General features: G+C 34.9%; 1 protein-coding gene across 1 annotated transcript in view; it reads left to right on the forward strand.

Moving 5' to 3' along the window:
- The window catches only part of LOC149266582 (uncharacterized), a 92,044-nt gene that overhangs the window by 17,169 nt on the left and 54,320 nt on the right, over positions 1-20,555 (forward strand). The window lies entirely within an intron of this gene.

A 20,555-nucleotide genomic window follows, 5' to 3' on the forward strand; every position in this document is an offset into this window, starting at 1 on the left:
ATGTTTGATTAATGTTAAGAAATTTTATTTATGTACAAGTTAATTGAACTTTTACTATGTCATGTTACATGCAAATGTAAAATCTTATTTCTTCTAGAGATCAACCAATTATGTGATTGTGAGTTCATCCATGTTGAATGTTGAAAAAATGATAATAGCTATAAGCCTATTCTTTTGAATCGAGTAGATTGAAAGAGTCATAACCAACTACTGGTTCATGATGTTGTTGTAATAAAGTTAACATATGAGGAAAAAGATGCAAAAGGAGAGATAGTTAACATTTATAAAAAAAACCACAAACATTGATTAACTATCTTATAGATTTATGTTCAAATGAAGGAGATTGAGTTTTGTATTTATTTTTATGTTCATGTAAGTTATATTATATAAGAATTAATTTTTCATATATATTTTTTTAGTTTTTATGTGTTTATACTAATTTACTTACTTATTTCTTTTGTGTTTGATGATTAGGTACAACACTAGCATGTTTCCTACAAAAAAGGAAGAAATTGCATTGCAATTAAAAGATACCCGCCACAATGAAATTTTATTCAATAAAGAATTAATGTTCTTCAATTTCTTCAAGATGCAATCCAAGAAGTTGGTTTGAGAAAAGGAGATTTTAATGAATAACGTGTGGCAAAAAAAACAAAAGAACCTCAACCATCGGTATATGGAATGACTAGAAAATGACACTTTGGGAGATTTGTAGACATAAAAGATTCATTAGAGGAGGAAAATGAGGAAATTGAAGCTGAAAATATTGTGAAAGAAGAAAATAATAAAGCTGTAGAAGATGATGAACATGGATTATATGATATTGTTGATGAATTTTAGTTTATGCTTGCAAATCAAGCTCAATTTTGAAAGATATTCATTAGTTTTATTTGTTATGTTTTGACTTTGAAATTTTATGAGAAGAATGAGCATTTGATTATTGTTGTTATATGTTTAATATTTGTAGTATCTGTTTTTCATTTTAATTTTTATGTGATTCATTTTTTTTGTAAAAGAAATATGATACTATTAATTTTTAACATAAAATTCATAAAAGAATGCTATTTTTAAAAGTGTTTTGTTAAGATTTTCCCATAAAAATCGTTTATTTGACATGTCATTTTTGACAAAAATTTTCAAAATGTGTATTTTTTTCATTATATTTATATTGAAAATGTGTATTTTTTGTCAAATATTTAAAATTATTGTTTTTTTAGTGACAATTATTTTATGTGCATTGAAATAATAATTAACAGTACATAAACATATAGAAAATACTAACTTAAAAATATTGACCATTTCTTTTGTTTTTTAACAATGTAAAAAAAATTAAGATTTCATTACAAAAAAATTTGAAAACAAAAATAAAAAAACACAAATACATAAATACACTTAAAAATAAATATCTTAGGAAAGAAGAAGACATTAAAAAGTTTAAAGTGTCAAAATAAGCCCTCTGAAAAAAGGGGTTCATGCTGCATCAACACTTTTTAAAATCACCATAAAATTCACTCACATTTAAAAAAAATATTCATACTTGATACATAAGAAAAATTAAAGTGCCAAAAATATACTCCAAAAAAAAGATGTAATTTGAATCACCACTTTTTAAAATCGGGTGATTTTTTGCTACCTAAAAAAACGGGTAATCAGTAATTTTCTCGTTTGGTCGGTAACTATGTTTTTTATGCTCCTGCATTAGAATACCAAGGGGGAAATGTATATTTTCCTTGTAGATTCAAACTGCTAATTGTAATTTACTAAAACAATAGACTTGAATATACTTTACCAATTTTCAAAACTATTAATGATCGCAAAATCACGAAGCATACAAGAGAAGTAATTCAATCAACACATTACACAATGATTTCCTAGGGAAAGCCACTACTAAAAACCCTTGCTATCTGTATATTGCATCAGTCAGAAAATATGAAAAGATTATAATGCTTTGCTCAATCTCAAGCAACCTCTGCACTATCTATATCTATCTCACAACTTCTTAGACAAGCCTTGATCAATACTTAACCAAATTTTTGCTTGCCCAAGTCCCTATTTCCTTGTGTTGTTTCCTTGGGAAGTATCCCCTATTAATTAGAGAAATTCCTCAATTGGAATTGTGTAATCCATCATAGGACTTCCTCTAACTGCATGCACCACCTGTACCATTTGGATGATTATAAAATTGATAGTACATTTCCCTTGAACTCCATTCTCAACTGGGTAATTCATAGATCACACATGCATGAATTATTTATGGTTGAATTATTAGTTAACTAGTTGAACACTAAAGTTTCACCCCACTGGTAGACCTCCTACTAGTTCCTCCAACGGTTGGAACTAGTTTAACTGACTTTAACTCAGATAAACTGAATTCTATAAAGTAGGAGCCACTCTACATGACTCAAAGTAGACCCTCAATTTGAATTAACTGAACCAACTAAGTCAAATTAACTTAGTTAACTCGTACAAGTTGCCTTGTGATGTGGAATTATGCTTTTTTCTCCTAATTTAATTCAAGGGAAAATTAATTCTGGATTTTCTTGTTGCATTTTCAACACTCCCTCTCAACAAGAAATGGATTATCAGGTACCCCAATATTGCCTCTATGGAACTCAAATTCTCCTCTTAATAGTGCCTCAGTTCAGATGTATGCATCTTGTTCCTCTGTAAGAATTTACTCTAGAAATATGATTTGCCTCTGCACACAATATTTAAGATGGTGATATTGGATGTCAATATGCTTGGATCAATCATGAAGAAATAGATTCTCAGAAAATTTGATACAAATCTGATTGTCATAGTAAATCATTGTAGGATCCATTTGTTGACCAAATAACCCAACAATGATCGTCCTCATCTAGATAGCCTCACTAGTCGCTTAACTAGTAGTCGTGTACTTTGCTTTCACTGAACTGAGTGAAACTAATCTCTGCTTCCTGCTGTAGCAAGAAACTGTCGTTGACCCAATATTGAAGATTCCCCCTAATGTGCTCTTCTTGTATGATGGACTCCCTACACAATCTGCATCTGTGAAGCTTTGAAGCTTCATTAACTTTGTCCATCTATACCAAAGACAAAATTGAGTGGTTCCACTGAGGTATCTCAACACATGTTTAGTTGCCTTCTAATAGAGTTTGGTTGGCTTAACCGTTGCTTGAATATCACTACAACAAAACAGGAAATTTGCGCCATATTTAGCACCAGATTTTAGTGCATTTTTTTCTCAATTGATATGAGCAGCCTGATGCTAAATCTGGCTCTATTGTACAATTTTTAAAATGTCCTTTTTTGCACCAAATTTTGCATCTTTTTTTACACCAAATTTTGCTTCATTTTTTGCATAATATTTTGCACCAAGATTTTCTTTTGGGTTTACCACAGGTTTTGCTTCTAGTTTTGTGCCATTTTTTGCATCTATTTTTGCATCATTTTTTGCTTCCTATTTTGTGCCATTCTTTGCTTCCTATTTTGTGTTGTAATTTGCATCAAGTTTTACACCATCTTTTGCATCTGATTTAGTGCCTTTTTTGCTTCCAATTTGTGCCAATTTTTTTTATCTAGTCTTATGCCATTTTTTGTTTTTAATTTTGTACTTATTTTTATATCTATTTTTGCGTCAACTTTTCTGCCTTTTTTTGCACTATTTTTTGCATCCAATTTTGCACCATATGTTGAATCTAATTTAGTGCAAAATTTTGCATCCATTTTTGCACCATTTTTTGCATCCACTTTTGCTTTTTATTTGTCTCCCTTTTTCTCATCCTATTTTGTACCATATTTTTCATCATTTATTGCATCCAATTTAGCATCATTTTTACACCATTTCTTATATCCTTTTGAGCATCTAAATTTTCATCCTATGTTGAACCATGTGTTGCATCCACCTTCGCATCCCATTTTCTGTCTAATGTTACATTCAATTTTGAGCCATTTTTTTTGTTTACTTTTGCATTTGTTTTTGCACCAAGTTTTGAATCATTTGGTGCACCTCATTTTTCATCCAATGTCGCATCTCAATTTTCATCAAAATTTGAGCCATTTTTATGCCAATTTTTGCACCATTTTTTATGTCCATTTTTGCATCATTTTTGGTGTCTAATTTTGCATCATTTTTGGCATCCAAATTTGCATCTTTTTTTCTACCACATTTTGTGTCAATATTTGCATTTCATTTTGCATCATTTTTGGCATCCATATTTGCATTTTTTTTTCTGCCACATTTTGTGTCAATATTTGCATCTCATTTTGCACCTAGATTTTAGTTTGAATTTTCATCTAGTTATGCATCATTTTTTGCATCCTTGGTTTCACCCTTTTTTAGTCCCATTTTTCATCTTGTTTTGTGTATTTTCTTAAATCCTTTTTACACCTAATTTTGCATCCTAATTTTACACCATTCGTTGCACCCTCATTTTGGTGTCCATTTTTTCATCCTTGTTTGCGCCCAATTTGGTATCCTTTTGTATGCCATATTTTGTTCCCTTCTTTGTGTCTAGTGTTGCACCCTTTTTTATTTCTACTTTAAAACCCTTTTTGTGTCATTGTTTGCATCTTGTTTTGATGGCTAGTTCAACATCCAATTTTACTCCCAGTTTTGCAACCACAATTACATTCACTTTTGGCTTCTTGTTTAGAGTTTTACTTGTATTTCCATTTATGACCCCCTTTATGGGTTCATTTTACTAATTTCAATTACATAGTGAAATATATTACAGTTTCTAAATATCATTTTGTTGTAGGATTTAATGCACGATTAGATGAACATAAAACCCTCTCAGTTTATCCTGGAAACCTAGGACAGACTGATTAAGAGAAAGGTTGTTCTAAGGCTCAAGATTCTTAGTAGATCAAGATGTACAGTATAGATTAAGAAAAAGATAAGGAATTCACGTGAGTCTTTTCATGCAAGTCTTGTTCGAATTTTTAGTGTAGCTAGGAAGTGCTCCTAGCTAGCTCCAAAGATTGGTCCTACACATAAGAGAGAGAACAAAGCAACCTTCACAACATAATATCTTGGTAATCGAAACTATAAAAAACATATAAATATTACTAAATAAATAAATATAAACCGAAATCCCCATACATTCATTAGTTAAATAGAATAAGTAAAGAATGAATAGCAACACATGGAAGGAAGGACAACTTATCTATATTAATAAAGGAGTTGGAGGAAAGTTACAACCATTAGATGCAGTTGTAGCAACACCTCCCCCAACTCCTAACTCCAAAACTCTCGTTCTCAAGATAGATCTCAACAATGTGACAATACAAGAACTCCCATCATTTCCTCAATGGCCAAGCCTCTAATATATATGAAAGTGAAGGCTATGAAGATTTCCCAAATTCCTCATTAGTTCAATTTGGGCAAAATATTTTGGGTGAATAATGTTTCCTCATATAAAGTGGCATTTTCCACTTTTTAGATTTTTTTGTGCTTAGGAAAAAGCTTCACCATGATTTATGGCTCTTTCCTGCTTTTGTATGCTTTTCTTTTTTAGGAAAAAGCTAAAGATGAGGATAAAGAAATCACATTCCACCATATGAGTTTCCGAAAGTGAATAACAGTGTCAAATTCTAGTTAGCTCAAGCTTTTTTGCTCGTGACTGAGTGAGAATTTTGGTAAGAAAAGTTAGATGAAGGGGATAACTTGTTAGAGACTAATATAACCTAGTCCTCATGGTACATAACCTGTATTATAGTCTTATATAGTCTAGGACAAAGGGGTATTTCAACCAACAACATAGTATTCTCCTCCAAGATGATGATGAGGTATTTTCATGTATAACACATTTAAGAAGATATCACAACTCAAATTGATAACTTAATATTTGTTAACAAATTTAAGGGTAATTGACAACATTCATTAAAAAGACAGTCGTATCCTCATATATAACAATTCTCCATCAAAAAATCGTTGACAATTTTCAATATACATATATGACTACTAAATAAACACTTATCACATATATCTTATTCCAAGGTAAATTCACAGCATTACATCCAAAAATACTAATATCATCATACATAATGGTTCTCCATCAACAAGCATTGACAATTTTCAACACATATATAAAGTAACAAGATAATACTAATAATATCCTCGTTATCTTTAATCAAATCAACTAAGATTCAAATGTGTGATTATCAGATCAAAATCTTTCGTGAACATCATTATTCTAAGGTAAATTCACAACATCCATCAAAAGATAGTAATATCATAATACATAATAATTCTCCATCAAAATATTGTTGATAATTTTCAATATATACATAAAATAATAAGATAAAAATGATAACATCATCATCATATTTAATCAAATCAACTAAAAGTCAATGTATGATTACCAAATAAAAATGTTTCATAGATATCATTATTCTAAGGTAAATTCACAACATCCATAAAAAAAATAGGAATCTCATCATACACAATAATTCTTCATAAAAAAATGTAAATAATTTTCAACGTATTCTTAAGGTAACAAGATAGTACCGATAGTATCATCATCATTATTCAAATCAACTAAAATTCAAATGTATGATTACCATATTAAGACATCCTAGCTAAATATAAAAAAGAATGCATGACTAGCTAGAACCACACAAATCATAGTCAAGATCATCCTCATGATCATAATCCTGACCACCTTGATAATATCATCCACATAATCATCAACAACACCATCATCATCTCTAATATATGATGTAATCTAAACATAGTCTATATCATCATCTTCGTGGTCATTACCTGTAGCGTTCTGGAAAAAAAATCAATATTACATGTTAGTACTAATTCTATAGCACAATGCATATTTTTATTACAATGTTAACCATAAAATGAGGTAGGACATAATAAAATTTAATAGTACTAAAAAATAAAATGAAAATATGATTTAATACATATTGGAGATCCAACTAAGATTACACTTGTAATTCACATTAAGTAGTAGAAGCATTTTTTAATGCATATGAAGTAGGTACCCATTTGTTCTTCATATTATATTGTGAATGTTTCTTATGATGTCCATGCACGATTGGTAAATTAAGAGTTATTGGAAGCTTTATTTTAAATTACAATTGTAATTCATATTAGAAATAGAAGAAATTTTAACAAAAAATAATGTCACATGAAAAAGTAATTTGTTTTTAATGAAAAATAAGTCGCATACAATATGAATGTCACATCAAATATTGAGTCATTTTTAATGCATGTAATTTTATCTATGATAAAATGGATCCTAATGTTCGTTCAAGAAAAAATTCTCACAGATAAATACTTCATTTTATCCATTATCACACTTAATCCATTATACTTAGTGATGACAATGATTCCATTCAAATTGCTTTGAACTCCCTAAATATAATGTAAAAGAGAAAACTCCACGACCATGACCGCAACCCCCTCCCTTGCCTCGTCCACCATCAGAGACAATGAACTTGGAGTTATGACCATGATAGCAACCCCTCCCTTGCCTCGTGTCCACCATCAGAGGCATTGAACTTGGAATTAAGAGTACTCATGTTTTCTTTGCTCTAATTAATCTCCAAGGAATCAAAACTTGATCAATATATCAAGGACTCCATCAAGGAATAGATATATCATAGGCGAAGCTCAATAGGCTTTGCCAAAAGAGTGTGAAATAACACTTATCTCTATTTTATGAAATAACTTGAGTGAGTGGAATGAATGGTGGGAAACACTTACCAGGGAAAGGAAGATTTTTGGTCTGTCCTTATTTCTATTATTATTTTTGCTTCTTAGAATGGAGGGAAGTGTTTAAAAAAATTCTAAAAATTATTTTAAATTTAAAAAATATATATACATTTTCTTATGTTTAGTTTTTTTTTAATATATATTTAGTTTTAGTATTTTTTTTATTTTCTAAACAATATATTTAGTTTTTGGTATTTTTTTTTATAACAAAAATTATATTTGGTTTTTATAAAAATGGATTTTAAACATTCCATTCATGCTAAATGTTTTATTTTATATAGAAGTTTAAATTATATATAACAAAGTAACTTAATGCCATGCGTTGTGTCGCTAAGATGGGTGTTATACATCTCTTCCTTGCTAAGTTATAGAATGCGCTTGGGTTTTTTTAATGCAATAAAATTAATTCTGCGTTTTATTATATCTCAAGATTTTCAACTTGCACCTAATAAAACAATAAAGTCAAAATAGGTTTGCCTTTTCCCTTTGCAGATCTTTGTCCCCATTAATCTTGGTCTTAATAGATTAATTGTCTTATGGTGGCCTTGAGTGGTCACTCCCATTAGGTGCATGATTTTTAGTTTTTTGTTAGTGACATTTCTTAGGCTCGATAACATGTTATTTAATTTATGAAAATGTGTTATTGTCCGTACTATTGTTAAATATTAATGAAATATGTTGGTTTTGAACATGGTTTAGCAAAAAGTTCCCAAAAGGTTTATAGATTGTATTTTATAATGTAATGATTCATTGCTTGATGAAATTGTTTTGGATATTTTTTTTAATGATTCATTGATTGATTAAATTGTTATGGATATCTTTTTTAGTATATTAACTAGTATGTGATAATGTCAAAAGCCACCTCTTTTTGAGATTTTCATTGGTCAATTTCCCTTAAGGCCGTCAAGTTCACCATTCAGTCCCAGGTTAAGGAAATATAGGAGTCATGAAGTGGCATTGTCCAAGCACTTAAATCTTGAAACATGTTTTTTTTAGTCACATTATACTTCCTTTCTGTGTAAATTATCCATGAAAATATTCTCATGGAACATGAGGGGCCCCAATAGTAAAGGAAAACAAAGACTCCTAAAAGAAAAATGGTACGAAAAGTTCCTGTCAATAATGTTGATATAAGAAACAAAAAAAATTATGTGAGGTTCCACCTCATATAATTAGCAAATGGGGGAGGAATTTCCACGAAGTAGTGATTGATGCTTAGAGATACTTGGGTGGAATGGATATTATTTTGAATGATCGGGACATCAAGGTTACCAATATGTTTACCTCTTTTCACATTATGACAATACAATTTTAGTTCATCGACATCGAGGACTACTACCATGTATCCAATGTTTATGACTCCAATTTCATAAATGGAAAACCTCTATTTCTCAATTCTATTTCCAGCACAAGTAATTTATACTCGCCATCTCCATGGATTATTGGGAGTGACTTCAATATTATCAAGTGCCTTGAGGAAAAGAAAGGATGAATCACAATGTTTACCAAGAGATTTTGTAAGCTATATAATCAAAGCCGTAAAGTAGTCTCCATTAAAGTTCTCAAACAATGAGTCTCCAACCCATACATGTGCATCAATAAGATGTAATACATGTGTGTGTGGTGACTAACTTAATACATTGTTCTAATAACTCCACAAACTCAAGTATTTTACTTCGTCACATAAATTGATCATAGTGTGACATAAGTAAACCAAGAGTAAACATGAAACCCTGAGGCAACAAACGTTCCCTAGATCCTCAATTAGGTGCTTAAATGATGAAGTGAAAATGCAAGGGGAAAATAGGACTTCATGATTTAACCATCACAAACATGTGATCAAGTGTGACTAGGAGTGTATATATTCATATGTTTTCCAAAGAGGGAGTGAATACATGAGTTACCATTCATTGGGCCTTATTTTTATTTCTTTTTCTTTTTCTTATATATAGGACTTAGGGAATAAGGTTTTCATAAGTTTGGCACAACTCATAGATATAACATTTACATGAATTTTCACTTCAACCTTAGAGTTTAGACTTAGATAAATCATTATAGTGTATCTTTAATGATTTTGGCTTTCACTTTTTTATTTTCTTTCATCACAAATGACAAAAGGGGAAATATTTTGCCACAAATCTATGAATGCTTAATCATAAAGGCATCATGTGATGAAAACAAATTAATGATGTTATTCTCTATGAAAATGATGGGTATTCTTGAGAAAAGCTTATGCTTGTGGATGTCTCCTCCCTAGTTGAGAGGGAGTGAGGGTGGACACCATATTATCCATGTGTCATGTACTATGGCCAGGACTAATAGTCATAAGCCTAGTAAAGACATTAGTAGGGAGAATGGTGGATTGGATAAATATCTAGGACCAATATTCTTTGAGAATTTTTACTTTGACGAGGACTAACCACCTTAAGTCAAGTACGTTAATCCAAGATAAGGATACTCATGAGGATCGACATTTCCTGGTGTCAAATATTATGACACTGGATTAGGAAATGATCATGTGGGGACATACTTGGTGAACATCTTAGTGGGGTGAGTGCCTAGAGAGGCAGTGGTGTCCAAATTTATGCCTCCCAACATTGTGCTCTGATCTAATGGAGAGATAAAACTTGTTAGTCAAGGCCTTGCTATTTTGACAATGTTGGCTATGATGATGTTAATCATCATTGATTATTATCAATCCATATCCCTTCTTATATGAATATTTCAACTTGAGAGTACCTTTTTGTCTCATTATGAGTACCTCCCTAATTTAGAGGGAGTGTTGTCATCTTCATTATCATCATCACCACCACCATCATTGTCATCATTGCATTATCGTCATAATCACCATTCATGTCGTCATCATCATCATCATGATTATGGACATTATCATCAATAGTTCATAATTATAGGATACGTAAGAAATGTCATCAAACCAAAAAATGTTAGGACTGCTTGAAAATGGTTGTTAGGACACATGATATATGCAAGAGAAATAACAACTTTATTTTTGAGAGATGATCGATGACCATCATCATCACTACCATTATCATCATCATTATAATTTTCATTATCACCATCATCATAATTAATGTAATTTCTATCATCATTGTTGTCATCTTTGTCATGAGCATCATAGCCATCACTCATGCCATTATTGTTGTTGATAATGACCAAAATTAAAATAATGATAATAATGATCAAATGATGATGACTTGGAAGACGACGCTAAAGATAATGATTATGATTATGACCATGACAACATTTAAAAATTGGCAATATTGGCCAAGATCATTAGCATCTCATCATTATTTTCATCATCATCATTGTCATTATAACCCCCATCGTTTTTATCATCATTGTCATTATCATAATAATCAAAATTCATGTCATCATCATCATCTTCATTATCATCATCGTCATAATTATTGACATTGTCATCAGTTGTTCATAATTATCAATGTCATAAGAAATATCATCAATGCAAAAAATATGATGAGTGTTGGAAAGGGCATGAAAAAGTGAACAAAAAAATGGGGGCAGCAATAGACGTAAAATTGGATGAAGAGTGGACACAACATAAGTAGATGCAAAACAAAACAAAAAAAATTGACACAAAAGTGGATGAAAAAATAGATGCACTAGTTGATACAAACTTGGACACAAAATACAATGCAAACATGGAATAAAAAGTGGAAGAAAACATGGGTGTAATAGTAGGCATAAAACTTAGCATGAATTGTGGTGAAACAAATGTGGATACAACAATGAACGCAAAAAATGACACAAACTTGGATGAAAAATGAGGCAAACTTGAATGAAAAAAGAGATGTAAACATGGGCCAAACATGGGTGCAATAGTGAACACAAAAATTAGATGCAAAATTGGATGCATCAAAAGTGGATGTAAAAGTGGATGCAAAATGGGATGCAAAAAACATAAATAATATTTGATGCAAACTTGGACACAAAATAGGATGCAAATGTGGATGCAAAAGTGAAAGAAAATATGGGTTGCAATGATAGGTGCAAGATATGGCACAAATTGTGGCACAAACAAAGTGGATGAGAAAATGGATGTAATAATAAATACAAAAAAAGATGCAAACTTAGATGCAAGACAATATGCAATAAGGAATGTAAAAGTGGATGCAAACATGGGTGCAATAGGAGAAACAAAATTGGATGCAATGGAAGTAGATGAAAAAGAAGATACAAAGTGAGACGCAAAACCCAACACAAAAGTAGATGCAAAAATAGATGTAATATTTGATGCAAAAATGGATGCAAGATTAGAAGCAAACATGGGTACAACAATAAGTACAAAACATGGCACAAATTATGTCACAAACAAAGTGGATGGAATGATAGATGCAAAAAAATAAGCAAAATAAGATGCAAAATAAGATGCAAAGGGATGCAAAAGTAGACGTAAACATGGGTACAACAATGGATGAAAAATAGGAAGCAAAAGTTGATGCAGCAAAATTTGATGTGAAAGTAGATGCAAAAGTCGATGCAATATGAGACACAAAACCTGATGCAAATCGTGATGCAAAAGTTGATACAAAACGGGATGAAAAAATAGGTGTAAAAGTTGATGAAGACCTAAATGTATATGAGGATGCAATCGTGGATGCAAATTTAGAAGCATAAGTGGGTGCAAGGGGAGGTGTCAAACTAGGTGAAAATTATGGCACAAGAAAATTGGATGAGATAGTGGACATAATAATAGATGAAAAAGAGGATGTAAATATGGATGAAAAACAAGATGTAAAAGTGGATGCATCAAAATTAGATGCAAAATTGGATGCAAAACTACACACAAATCTCGAAGCAAAACTTGGCACAAATGGGATGCAAAAAATGATGTAAAAGAGGATGCAAGAGATGATGCAAGTATAGGCGCAAAAAGTGGTTGCAATAGAGGCTGCAAAAGTTGGTGAAAAAGAATTAGGTGACAAACTTGATGCAAAACATGGTGCAAAGGATGGCATAAAACCTAGTGCAAAACCTGTTGTAAAATTTGGTGCAAAACCTATTACAATACCTGGTGCTAAACTTGGTGCAAAACTCGGTGCAAACTTTGCATCAAGTTTTGTACCATATTTGATAAATGGACACAAATAACACCAAAACTGGGCTTTAGATGCAAAAAAGGAAGAAAAAAGGATGCTAATCACAGGGTTTTGTTGTAGTGAATAAGTTGGTTAACTACAAAACATATGTCTACCGTGTGTTCACCAAGTACATAAGTGAACCCACAAGCTACCTGTAAATGGTAGCTTCTACCACTTCACCTGAAGTAGCATGTTCCTTCCTACAATTCCCTACTAGAGGAGTCTCCATGGGTTTTTTCCTCTCCATGCTGGAACTTCTTCGATATCTCGTTGGCATACTTTTCCTGAGAGACAAATAGTTCCTCATCTCCTTGCCATACTTCCATACCAAGGAAATAACGCATGAGCCCCAGGTCTTTCATCTCAAATTCTCTTGCAAGATAATCTTTTGCAAGATTTCCCATCCACTTCTGGGCCGAATAGGAGTTCTGGGGTATCATCCAGTACATTGACGTCATCTTTGTTGCTGGTAAGTTGAAGGGACCTTTTGATTTGCAATTTGTAGCTGTCATGCTTGGCTAATTCCAAGAGAGGAATAGCTATTTTTATTTTGCTAATTTCTGTTTCAAGATCAAAAGGTTTTTCATATTGGGTCTTGGGGTTATAGGTGACAGTTCTTTCCTTGTTCATTACATCTTCTTCTTGATTTTTGTTTTGACTTTGAAATTTATCCTTTTTACTCATCTCTTGAGGAGTAAGATTGGGATGAGAAGGTAAAGTGTCTAGAGACTGCTGTCTTAAGGACATTGGCTCAGTGATTTCTTCAACAATCACTTCTTCCGTAGGTGAATTCAGTTTGTCACTAGGTTGTGTGACTATAACTTTTTCAGGCTGTTGATTATCCTTTTTCTTCTCAGGCTGGTTAACATTCACAGTTATGCTCCTTAGCTTGTATTGTTTATGGACTTCATAAACAGCAGTATCATAGCCTTGCTTAAAGTCAAAGGATTCACCCGATTTAGTTTGGAACAGTTTGATTTCATCATCCTCATGATCTTCTTGTGTTAAGAACACTTGACTTTCACCATCTAGACCCATCAAGTTAATCTCAGGGTCCTCATTGGGTTCTGCTGATGTAGACGTTTCCGCATAATTTTCTTGGAAAGGAGGTCTTATGTCCTGCTCAGCACTAGTTCTACCCATGCCTGGGTTTTGAGTTTTCCTAAAATTTGGATTTCTGGGGGGGTTGTTTTGTGGTGCTTCCCATGATGATTTTCTTTCCACTGTTTCCACTCTATCACCTAATCTTTTCATGCTATTGAGTATTGCGTCCAGCTTCTGATCAAAGGCAGAGGTTTCTTCTTTATATATGCTTCTCTTTTCTAACCTTGCCCTGTTTCTTTTGGCAATCAGGTTTGCTTCCACTGTGACAGCAGCCTTTTGAGCATCTTCAAGGGTTTCAGGTTCTCTTTCCTTCAACTGATATGCCATGTCAGGATCAAATCCATCAGGGAATTTGTACAAGGCCAAATCAGGAGGAGGTCTTAGATTTTGTGGTATCGCATTGTACACATTGTTGAATCTAGCACAATACTCCAGAACGGTCTCTTGAGGACCTCTCTTGATTGTTTCATATTCAGCAAGTATGTGCAGGGGATATTTCTTCTTCTCCCATCTGGTAGTAAAGGCTTGATAAAGCTCATCAGGGGTTGCAATAGAATTTGCATTCAGGGATCTAAACCAGGTCCTAACATCCCCAGTTAGGCTTTGAACAAACATCCTCATTCTGACACTGTCATCATCTATTTCATACGTTTCAAAGTGGTCCTGCATTTTCTTAGCATGTTGAACAGCTGTCAGGGGGCCATTGGAGTCAAAATATGAGATTTTGGTTTGGTAGTCTTGGGGTAAAGCTGCAGCATTAGCTGGTATCTGCAAGGGTGCATATCTGTTAGCCATATTCACAAGGTTTAGGGGATTGACAGGGGCGAATGGGACAACAGGGATGACAGGTATAACAGGGTTAATGGAAGGGGTAGAAACTAGGATGTTGGTTAAAGGAGTATGTGCAGTGGATAAAGGTGTGAAAGGAGGGCTTTGAGATGTAGAGGGGGAACTAGGGGAATCAAGGGTAGATCGAAATAAAACCTTGATTGGAGTGGGAACAGGGTTTGGATGAGCTGTCTCAGGACTCAAATCAGCAGGCTGCTCCTGCCTTTGCTGCCTCCTAATGTTTCTTGGGATGGTATTTGGATTATCAACAATGATAGGTGGATTAGGGTCAGGATTTGCCCTAGTATGCCGTGGATTCCGTGGATTTTTCTTGGGAGCCAGCTTCTAACTGTTTTTTAGGATTTTGTAAGAAATTTTATATTTAAAAGGACTGTATGAAGATTTTGGAATGGCTATATATATTTTAGAACTAAGATGAAGATTCCCAAAACAGCTCTTCCCTAAAACTGTCAATGTTACACAGAAACAGATTAAGGCCTCTTGACTGATTTCGGGCTTGATAGTAGCTATGGAAGATATATAGAAATTTGAAAATTTTAAGCAAGTCCCCAGTGGAGTCGCCAATTATGTTAACACCCAGGTTGTTCCCTATGACTCCCAAGGGAATACGGCCGGGGTAACCACTAACCAATCTTTGGATCACTGTTTCTAGCCAAACTGTGATCAGAGAGGGCTCTCTCTTTATGATTTGTCTCTATTATGATGGTGTTTTTAGGCTAGCTATTATGCTCAGGTTTTGTTTTATGTTTTTGGTTGAAGGATTTCTTTCAAGTCTTATGATATAGTGTTTAGATAGTGAAATACCATTGGGCAATGGAGTCTGGAGTTGTGAAATGATTTGATATGCTGGATTGGTGGTGTTCAAACTGCAGGGCCTATTGTGTATTCTAGACAAACAAAATTAGCTTAAATGGTGATGTATGTCAACCAACAGAAAGCAATTAAGAATTTTCTATTAAGTTGGTGAGGTGAAAGTGAGCACACTGCACAGGAGCAAAACTTGAATTCCTGTAACAAAGGCCACGGTGAAAGGTGTATTCTGAAAGTGCAGCAATTAAGAATTACACTTATCTAGACTACAGCTGAAGAAAACATTCATAAACAACACAGATTGAACTCAGGGTATTCAAAGAATAAATCCTGAAAGTTATTCTTTTTCCTTGTTGCTTAGTATAGAAAATCAGATAACATATATGAATTTTAACAAAACAACTAATTGACAGAGAGAAGTTACAGAGACTTATTGTATGGTGAAATACACAGGAATTCAGCAGTCATCAACAGGCACCGAAACGCATTCAACAGCTCAGAAGTCCAAGAAATTCCATCACTTTCTTTATTAAACTTTTGAAAGGATTACAGCATAAGAATTTATTTAGGAGAAATCAACAACAACCCTTGCAATCTTATGCGAAGGGGACTTTATAGGAAAGCGTATACAAAATATCTCAGGCATTGAGTCATCCGAGAGAGAAAATATCTTCACAAATTTGTTCAGAAAGTAGAGAAGAAGTTATTGTAGCTTTTAATGCAGCATAAATGCTCTTTATGTTTGTCAGAGGGTAGTTTGACCTTTGGAGGTCATTGAGTCGGTTGCAATGCTTAGCTTTAATGCTGATAACTGCGCCTTTATTTCTTGCTGCGCTGTATTTTCTCGGCCCTGCCACCTGTAGTCTTCTACTTCTGCTTTGTTGGCTGATCCCTCTGCTGAGTTGGCTCAGCTTTGATCCGCTGTGCATGCTGATTTTGTTAAACTTTGCTTTGCATGATAACTGATATTTTAAGAAACAAAATTTGTTAAGTGACTCCCTGTTTACAAAATCTTCTGTATTGCGCTTGTCCACCATTCTTGCGTAGGGAGCTGATGCCTGAGAATAGCATCCATTGTTTCCTCTGCCTCTGTGTACTTGAAGAAATTGGGAGCCACCCCAAACAAGTGATTGATCTCATTCATTATAAAAAACAGATTCTCAACTCTGTTGTAAAGAGACTGTCCTGTGGCTGGCCCTGTTTCCTCTGAGGTGTTGGGCTTATCACTGATCTGGTTAGTGGCAAATGTATTGACCCTTTTAGCGTATTGGTCATGTGTGAACAATCTCCCTGCACTGTTCAGTAAGCCAGGGAGTCCTCTGCTTTCTAACACTTGAAATTTTTCTAAAAATCTGTTCACCTCAGTCTGCATGTCTTGGGTTCTTCTTTCCAATGTCTGTACCAGATTTCTAAGAGTAAGAACCCTCTTGATCAGTTGGACAGTATCAGTCCGGTTTGTAATTCCCATGATGGCTAACTGAGAACTTGTTTTATGATTAAGTACATTGATCATTCTAGTGGCCACTTCAGGCATATTGCTCAATTGAGTTCTTGCTCTGTGAATCTCCCTTTGTGCCTTTGGGATGAGCTCCAGCTGCTCATGGATTGTCTCAATATATGGCCATTGCTCATTGATAGATCGACCAATGTTAGCCCATAGTACTATTTTCAGTTCTGCCACCACTTTGTCTAACTTGAGCTCATTCTCTAGCTCTTTTATTTTGTTTTTGAGGGCTTTCACCTCCCTGTCCTTCTCTGCCACAGTTTGTTTGGACTTATCATATCTATCATTGATTTTAGCCAAAGATTCTTTGGCTGAGTTGAGCTCCAACATTTGAGCTTCCAGGACTTGGATTTCGTTCTTCAGCTTTTGCATATCTAGGCTTTGGGCCTGCTCTGTAGTTGTTGGCGCTGCTGAAGTAGATGTTGCTGTTTGTTCGGTCTGTTGAGGAGGAGGGGCAGTGATAGGAGCAGTTTCCTCAAGATTGATGATCTGAGGAGGAGGTTGAGAGGTCTGACCCTCTTCTCTTTGTTTTAATGCTGCTTGCAATGCTGCTTTTGCAGCCTCTGATTCTCCTAGTTTGTCTTGTGCTTGAATAAGTTGTTTATAAATGGAGATCAGCAAATCTGTGGTGTCCTTCTCCTGCCTTTGTTGGGCTACCTCATCTGTCTAAGGGTGCATGGTGGCAGGGAGTTTGATCTTCTTCCTCATGGCAGCCATGTCAGCATCCCTCAACTTCAAAATTTCCTGTATCCCTGAAATATCTTTGGGATCATGCCCAATTTCAATGATTATGTCTTCTAGGGACTTTATTCTGTTGTCCTTTTCCTGAGATGATGCCTTCTCCAATTCCAGTTGAGAGGCTGTGGCATTGAGGCTGCTCTTTAGCTTATAATTCTCTAATGTTTCATCTGCTAAAGAGGCATACACCATCTCACCAGTTTGTTTATGTAGTTCAATTTTGTCCATTGGGTGTATGTCTTTGGCCATGACCTCCAGGTTGGTCCTGAGGTAATCTGAGGTAGATTGGGGATGCAGAGCCGTGGGCATAAAATGACTCATGATCATTTTGCCTTCACCTACATCAAAGGCAGACATAAGTCTTTGCTGATTGGTAGGAGCCATGTTTAGTAGGTGATTGTACAGCTGTATCTTAATAGGATCATTCCTCCTTTTAATGTCTATAAATTGCTGTTTGATGCTTCCCTCTTTTTGTTGGCTGGAGGAGCTGACCTCCCCTCCCATGGTCCTGTCCTGTTCCTGCTGGAAGGAACTTGCTGAAGCTTCTCTGCTGGGTGGGCCCATGCCCAATGCCTGTCTTATTGCTATGTCCTCCTCTGGAAAATCATTTAATCTCTGCCTTTTCTCTCCCTGATTTATAGATGATGTCAGGGGAGTTTCTCTATCCCTTTTTCTAAAAACAAATGTATCCTCCTTTTGAGGGGTTTGGAGGACCGAGGCATCAAAGGTAGTCTCTTGCCTTGTAGGCACCGTTCTTTCAGTGGTCTGAGGAGTTTCCACTGTTTCTTTTTGCTGGGCAGGCTGATCCTGCCTTTGTTCTTCTTGATGTTGTTGCTCTTGCTGTTCTGACTCTTCTTGCTGCCCTTGTTGCAGCCCTTCTGCTTGCTGTTGTAACTCTGCCTGCTGCTGCTCTTGTTTATCTGTTTGCTCTGTCTCCATCTCCTTTTCTTTGCCACTGCTGGATATATTCTCAGTTACCTTGGTGTTTTGCTGCTTGGCAGTTGAGGAGGATTCAGCTACTCCCGTTTGTGTACATGGAAGTGTGAATACCTGTGGACAAAGCTCAAGGTCAGCCAACTTCTTTAGATTCCTTAGTGCCCTTTTGTTCAGCTCTTCTTGTGACAAGGGTTCTTCTAAGGTCCCTCTCCTCCATTTATCTTGGTTTGCATATTTTTCAATGTGGGGGATGCTATGGTGATCGTAGGCAGATAACTTGTATTTGAGCCTCCTTGTGGATATGAAATGATTAGGGTCATAGGGTACCCATATGAAACTGGTTTGCAGGCCAAGGGCCTCAAGCATTCGCTCTGCTTCCCTCCATCCTTGCTCCCTCTCATTATAAATAAAATGGCCAAGTTGGCTTTTGACTTTCAACTGTGCCTTTTTGCCTTTTCCTGAAAAATGAAGCACATCAACTCTGCCAAATTGCCTAAAGTACTCTAGGGCAAATAGCCTCATAGGCACATACTTGGGTAATTTGAAAGGAGGTAGATCACACCCATATATCCTGATGACAGTGTGGTTTTGGTAGAAGTACCAATCCCCAATGCTATAAGATTTGGACAACTGAAGAATTCTCTGCATGTCATCAGTGAGTCTCGGAGGAGGTGAGCTCATCAGCATTGCCATAGTTGGATGGATAAACAGATCCATGAATTCACAGTAAGTGTATGGAGACTCAGGTCTAATGTGGAAGACAGATGACCAGTAGACCACTGATCTGGGATTGCCTTGGGCATCCATTCTTTTGATTGAAAAGTGAAATTTCTGATGTTGATGATACAAGATCAAATGGTAAATGTAGGAGGTGTATCTGAACACCCTATCTCTCCTTAAATTCATCAATTGCTCATGAATCTTGTCTGATATGTAGGTGGCGTAGTCATAGCAGATTGGTGACTTGCCAGGAGCAAACATAAGCATCAATACCAGCACAGTTGTATCGATATGCTCGACTGAACTATATCCCAAGATGGGAGAAATCATATCTGCAAGGTCTCTGCCCAGCTCATTGAGGTATACATGAAGAATTGGAGGGCCCATTACAATGTTAGTTTTGATGTATAATTGATTGAATTTAACAATTTGAGCATCTGTGAGTTTATCCCCTTGTTTTATCAGATTTACCAGTGATAAAGGAACCAACTTCTTCTGAGGGTTGAAGCAAAGCATGTCTCTGATAGCTTGAGGGGTAACATAGAAAAGTACTGCACCAGATGGGTCAAGAACAGCTCGCTGAGAAACATCATATTGTTCAGCACAGAGGTGGATTAGTTCAGGGAACTGGTTGACCTGAGGGAGCTTAAAAATAGGGAGAAAAGAGTCCCATAAGCCCAGTATATCTGTCCCATTTTCGTGCTTGGCTTTTAATTCATTCAACAGATGAAGGTGGAATTTGCTGCTCATAAGCTTCTCTTCTTCAATTTGGTAATCCATATCTGCTAAGGCTTGCCATTTCAAATTCTTTTGAGGGGCATTCAGAGGTTGAACATTTAGCACTATGGGAGCCATAGGGGGATCCATGGTCCTTTTAGGATTCTGTTCTTTGGGGGCTGGTGTTACTATGCAAAGTAACACAAAAGGAGATTTTTCTGAAGAAAATGGGAATTTCTGAGGAGAAAGAGTGAATGGGAAAGGTTGTAGCAATTGAAATACTGCTTTTGAACCAATAGATGAGTAGCAGAATTGAACAAAGTATGTTTTTATGGTAAATTTGATT

Source organism: Pinus tabuliformis, chromosome 6, assembly GCF_031772625.1.
Source record: "Pinus tabuliformis cultivar Carrire ecotype Pingquan chromosome 6, CPIR1, whole genome shotgun sequence".
In the NCBI taxonomy this organism is placed as follows: Eukaryota; Viridiplantae; Streptophyta; class Pinopsida; order Pinales; family Pinaceae; genus Pinus; species Pinus tabuliformis.